The sequence below is a fragment of the Aethalodelphis obliquidens genome, unplaced genomic scaffold (assembly GCF_003676395.1).
Source record: "Aethalodelphis obliquidens isolate GAN/ISIS:26980383/991018 unplaced genomic scaffold, ASM367639v1 scaffold75, whole genome shotgun sequence".
Lineage (NCBI taxonomy): Eukaryota > Metazoa > Chordata > Mammalia > Artiodactyla > Delphinidae > Aethalodelphis > Aethalodelphis obliquidens.
In genome coordinates, this window is record NW_020838019.1 from 2,315,769 (window position 1) to 2,321,768 (window position 6,000).

The 6,000-nt window shown below is 50.3% G+C and overlaps 1 long non-coding RNA gene across 1 annotated transcript in view; it reads left to right on the forward strand.

The window, feature by feature from the left end:
- The window catches only part of LOC113612350 (uncharacterized), a 29,721-nt gene extending 24,339 nt beyond the window's left edge, over window positions 1-5,382 (forward strand). Inside the window, exon 2 of the long non-coding RNA XR_003429834.1 lies at window positions 5,247-5,382. This is a non-coding gene — a long non-coding RNA (uncharacterized LOC113612350). The remainder of the gene's footprint in view (window positions 1-5,246) is intronic.
- The last annotated feature ends 618 nt before the right edge of the window (window positions 5,383-6,000 follow it).

Genomic DNA, 6,000 nt, shown 5'->3' on the forward strand with positions numbered 1-6,000 from the left:
CAGGCAGCCCTGAATTTGATTCCCGGCTTTGTCACTTTTTAAAAGTATGCGGCTTTGGGGGAAATATTTAACCTCACCAAGCCTCCAGTTATTTTGAGGATTAATTTAAAAGAATGACTATATTTCAAATACCCATCAGGAGATTTGGCTGATTTAGGCACCCAGTAAACATAATGTTACTATTATCGTTAATAAATATTATTTATTTACAGTGGAGTACACTGGCATGGGGACCTGCTTTGCTGGTTGACCTTTGCCAAGTTCCTTCCCCTCTCTGGACAACGAAGTTTGGGCTAGATGATCTGCCTGTTCTGAGAAAATGGGACTTCCAGGTGCAGGGCATGATGGAAGTCCAATGCCAGAGAGCAACATGGTGTGCATACGTGCACCTGTGTGTGTGTGTGTGTGTGTGTGTTTGGGGAGCATGAGTATATGTGTGTCCCTTTGCACTGGGTGGAGGTGTTACCCCCGGAAGCCCCCAAATCCATGCAGAGAGCTGTGGCAATCACTTCAGTGTTTGGGAAAACCTGGGAGGCAGGCAAGGAGACCAGTCTGCAGGAGACCAAGGTTGGGCTCCCAGCAACTGCTGGTAGCTCCCTCTCCTTCCCTGGGCTGCTTGGAAGGCACAAGGGGGCTGGGTGGGCCAGGGCAAGTCCTCAGCAACTCTATCTCCGTGGAAAAGGGAATGGCAGGCTCAGGTCTCCTGCGGGGTGCTGGCTGGCGGCCAGGCCTCGTTGTCAATGTTCCGCAGCTAAATTCAGTCCAGCTGTTGCCCAGGAATCTGATATTAACAAACGCGTTCCTGGGACAGCTGGTCCTTCCTACCGCCGGAAGCCTTGGCCCCTGAGCCTGCAGCCCGGGTTTAGAGGGTTTGGAGGTTTTGGAGGGTCCTGGGCCATGGGATCCCAGGTCGCTAGTTTCTTCCGCGTGCAGGTAGGCAGTGTTCCCTAGCTGTGCTGATTTATGGCCAGGTTATCACGTTCGTCAAGTGTTCGGTCAAGAATTCAAAGGTGCTTGAATCTCACTTCATCTTGGGAGCCAGCTCCAGACCAGCTTGATTTTTTTTTTTTTTTTTTTTTGCGGTACGCGGGCCTCTCACTGCTGTGACCTCTCCCGTTGCGGAGCACAGGCTCCGGACGTGCAGGCCCAGCGGCCATGGCCCACGGGTGCAGCCGCTCCGCGGTACGTGAGATCCTCCCGGACCGGGGCACGAACCCGCGTCGCCTGCATCGGTAGGCAGCCTCTAAACCACTGCGCCACCAGGGAAACCCCCAGCTTGATTTCTTCTGTCACTAAATGTGCTTTCCTTCATGTGAGGCTCTCTGTCCAGCAAGCTTGGGAGTGTCAGGCTGCTTAGAGCCCTGGGGGTGGGGGGTGGGGTGAGTCCGGGAGTCTAGGTTGGCACTCCATTGCCTTTCCAGGTTTTGAGATCTACTGGACATCCTTCGTCTTCCCCACCCCCTCCCATCCTCCCTCCCTGTTTTTTCTTCCTGCCTTCCTTCCAAGCTACTATGAGCCAGTACCTAAGTAAGTACTCATAGTAGCCCTGCAGGGTAGGCTGTATTATCTGCTCAGAGCAACTGTTAAATAACCTGACGAAGGGCACGACAGCAGAGGCTGGTGGGGCACCAGTTTAAATCCAGGTCTGGCTGACTCTGGGTGGGTGTTTCTCCCATTCTTCCCTGATGTGCTCCTCAAGCTTTGGGCCTGGCACCAGGGAAAACGCGATGAACTTGGATCCCTGCCCCAGGGAGCTGGCAGTGCAGGGAGCGGTGAACAGCCATGAGATAGAAAGGGGGGCAAAGCAGAGCGGGAAATCATGGAGCAGATGCAAACCCAGAGGCATCCACACAGAGGTGATGACTGAAGTCGGAGAGTTCTCGCTGAGAGCGGGCAGCCCTCGGAGTTGGTAGCACTCTGAAGGAGAGAAGGACATGACAACTCAGTGCAATGTGAGATTCTAGGTTGGCTATTGGTTCAGGAAAAAAAAAATGCTTCAAAGGACATGAATTAAAGCAATTGATGAAATTTAAATTCGACTGTACATTTGATAATAAAGTGTCAATATAAAATTCCCTTAATTAATATTTAAATTGTAACTACATAAGAGATCGTCCTGCTCTTAGGAGATACAGCTGAAGTATTTCAGGGTGATGAGTCATGATGGCTCTAACTTTCTCTCCAATGGTTCAGCAAATAATAATAGTAAGTATACACACGTAGAGATAAAGCAAAGTGGCAAAATGTTAACAATTGGTGAAAACCAATAGATGAAAGATATAAGGGTATTCACTGTACTGTTCTTGCAACTTTTCTGTAGGCTTGAAAGTCTTCCAAATGGAAAAGTTAAAGAAAAGAAGTGGCAGCAGGGAGAGGAGGCAGCAAAGGAGAAGAGCAGGGGGACAGGGCAGGCTCCTGGCAGCCGAGAGAGAGGACGTGAGTCCAGGAAGGCAGCAGAGGCTGCGGGAAGGTGGGCGGTGGCAAGGACGTGGGGACGGCTGAAGAGCAGTCTGTGGGCTGTGGGAGGACGCTGCAGTCTTGGAGATTCGGGAGCGCAGGAGAGCTGGAAGTGCCAGGAGTGGGGAGTACGCTCTCAAGGGTTTCTCCAGAGGTGGGCTGGAGAATGGCTGGGCAGGCTGGGGGAGCACGGCAGCGTAGGGCAAAGGCCTTCGTAGGTAGAGAGAGGCCTCAGCTCTTTGCTCAGAAGAGACGAAAAGGCCGATGGGAAGGGAGTTGACGAAGAGCCAGAACAGCCCGCGTTTTGTTTCCTTCAGAGCTCTTATCAGTGTGGAATGATTTCATCTGAAGGTATTTATTACCGGCCTGTGGAAGCCCCATGAAGTGTAAGCCTCTTGAAGGCAACCCCTTCCTGTTACCTGTCCTCTGTCCCTTCTGTTAATCTTCACTGCTTTATCCCTAGCAGCTGTCAGGGGCTCAGTATTTTTGAATGGATGAATGACAGGGGGTGTGCTTGTTTTCTGGGGCTGCCAAAACGAAGGACCACAGACTGGGTACCTAAACAACAGAAATGTATTCCAGTTCTGGAGACTGGAAGTCTGAGACCAAGGCGTCAGCAGGGTTGGTTCCTTCTAAGGGCTGCGAGGAAGCACCTGCTCCAGGCCTCTCTCCTTGGCTCACAGATTGGTGTCCTCTCCTTGTGAATCTTCACATCACCTTCCCCTCTATGTGTGTCCAAATTTCCTCTTTTTATAACGGCACCAGCCACATTGGATTAGAACCCACCCTAATGATTTCATCTTAAGTAATTGTATCTGTTGATGACCCTATTCCCAAGTAAGATCACACTCTGAAGTACTGGTGGTTAGGAAGTCACCATATCAATTGTGGGGGGATGCAATTCAACCTGGAACGGGGAACAGGAGGGAAAGGAGGGAGGTGGCAGTGCATTAGGGAGGGAGGACGGGGGAAGGCGGGGCCCTGGGGAAGGCGGGGCTGGAGGTGAAGCTGGGGCTGCTGGGGGTGAAGTTGGGGCACCCAGCTGAGCATTAAAAGAAGAGAAAAAGGCTTTCTTGTTGTGTGTGTCCGCAGAGGATTGAACTAAAGCCAAGGGAGGATGTTTTGGTTTAGTTAAAGGGAAACCTGTAAATTAAGAGATAGGACCGTCCAAAAACAGAGGCAGGTGCCCTGAGAGTGGGAAGTGAGTGTTCCATCTCTGGGAAGAAAGCAAGATCATCGGTGGCACACCAGGGCCAGTGAGGATGGCATTCCAGCCCGTGGGCACTGGACTTATTCAGGCCTCAGTATTGTGTGAGTGTTCCTCTGTGCCAGGTTTGGCTGTGCTGAGGAAGCAGCTGTGGACTGAAGCTCCCAGGCTGTCTGGGGTCCAGGGAGGAGCGATCATGGAGGTCCTTTCTGGTCCCTTTCCTGCTCAGGAGTGGCTGGGAACACCGGCCACACCTGGGCAGCCTTGCAGGGAGCAGAGGGACAGGACCTGAGAGTGGGAAGTGAGTGTTCCACCAAGTGAGGACCACCAACCCAGCAGGGCCCCAGCAAGGCTCCGCCCACACATGCCTTCCCTATGAATGCCACCTGGCTGGGCTGCGTGCAAAGTGCCCCTCAGGCCATACCCCTGATCCTGGGTAGATCAGGACACCTGGGCTCTGTCCAGGTCCATCAGTAATGCTGGGCTGGGCCACTGTGGGCCGGGCACCTCTCCTCTGTGAGACTCGGTTTCTTCATTGTATAAATGAGAACAGTGGTTGTAGGTTAATGTGGGTGGTCAGCAGTGTGATAGAGGAAGGCTGGAACTGAGTCAGGTCTGCTCTGGGTTTGAATCTCCATTTTCTCACTTCTCAGCCTAATGACTGGACAAGTCACTTAGCCTCAGTAAGCCTGTTTCTCATCTGTGAAATGGGCATGATATCAGCCTCCTCCAGGGTTACGAAAAATTGTGCTTTAGCTCAATGCCTGGCACTGGGGCAGCTTTTCTAGTGATTCATTTTGTTATTAATAAGAATCCTTTGTAAGCTCTGAAGGGCTGCACACATGCCAGTCATTGTTATTAATAATCAACTTAAGGCCATGAACTTGAGTCATTTAGGAAGGAAGCCTGGGGGTGGACATTGTCCTGGGGGACCCCCCAGTCTGGCTGCATCCTTTTTCCTCTTCTCTGCTGGTCTGGGAAATCAGCCAGTACCAGGAGGGTCTGTAGGAACCAGACAAGCTCCTTCCCTTAAGGGAAGGCCCAGTTCTTGCTTTTTCCCCACCTACTAGCTGCTGCCACTGCTAGAGGAGCCCAACCCCCATCCCATAACCTCAGTTTAATCACGAGAAAAACTAGAGGCAAATCCCAATTGATGGTCATTGTATAATATACGTGACCAGTTCTCAGAACTCTCAAGGTCGTTAAAAACAAGGGAAGTCTGAGAAACTGTCATAGCCAAGAGGAGCCTAAGGAAACATGGCAAGTAAATCCTGGATGGGATCCTGGAATGAAAAAGGACATTAGGAGAGACTAAGGAAATCTGAGTACAGTATGGGCTTTAGGTATATGTGTCCGTTCATTAGTTGTAACAAATGTGCTGTACATATTTAAGATGCTAACAGTAACAGGAGAAATTACTTGTGGGTGTGTATGGACGGACTATTTGTGTCCTCCTCAAATGGGATGATATTAGAAGGTGGGGCCTTTGGGGGGCATTAGGTCATGAGGGTTGAGCCTTCCTGAATGGGATTAGTGCCTTATAAGAAGACACAGCTTGTTTATGGTCCCTGCTCTCCTCCAGGTGTGGATACAAGGGGAAGACAACTAATTGTCTGCAACCAGGAAGAGGGCCCTCGCCGAGACACTGGATCTGCCAGCACCTTGATCTTGGACTTTCCAGCTTCTAGAACTGTGAGAAATAAATGTTTATTGTTCAAGCCACCAGTCTACGGTATTTTTGTTATTGCAGCCCAAACTGACTAAGACAGGGGCAATGTACGGGGACTCTCTGAACTACCCTTGTAAACTTTCTGAATATCTAAATCCATTTTTAAATCATTTACTTTTAAAAATGCCAGTTTTTAAAAATTTATTTTTATTATTATTTTTTAAAATTTATTTTTGGCTGCATTGGGTCTTTGTTGCTGTGCATGGACGTTCGCTAGTTGTGGTGAGCAGAGGCTACTCTTTGTTGTGGTGCTCGGGCCTCTCACTGTGGTGGCTTCTCTTGTTGCGGAGCATGAGCTCTAGACACGCAGGCTTCGGTAGTTGTGGCACATGGGCTCAGTAGTCGCAGCACATAGGCCCTAGAGCATGCGGGCTTCAGTAGTTGTGGTGCACGGGCTTAGTTGCTCCGCGGCATGTGGGATCTTCCCAGACCAGGGCGCGAACCTGTGTCCCCTGCATTGGCAGGTGGATTCTTAACCACTGAGCCACCAGGGAAGTCCAAAAATGCTGGTTTTTAAAAGAATAAGAAGATTGTCACCAGAATGGTAGTTATCTCAGGGAGGGTGGGAGTTCAGATATTTTTATTTTCTTCCTTATTATTTTGAGTA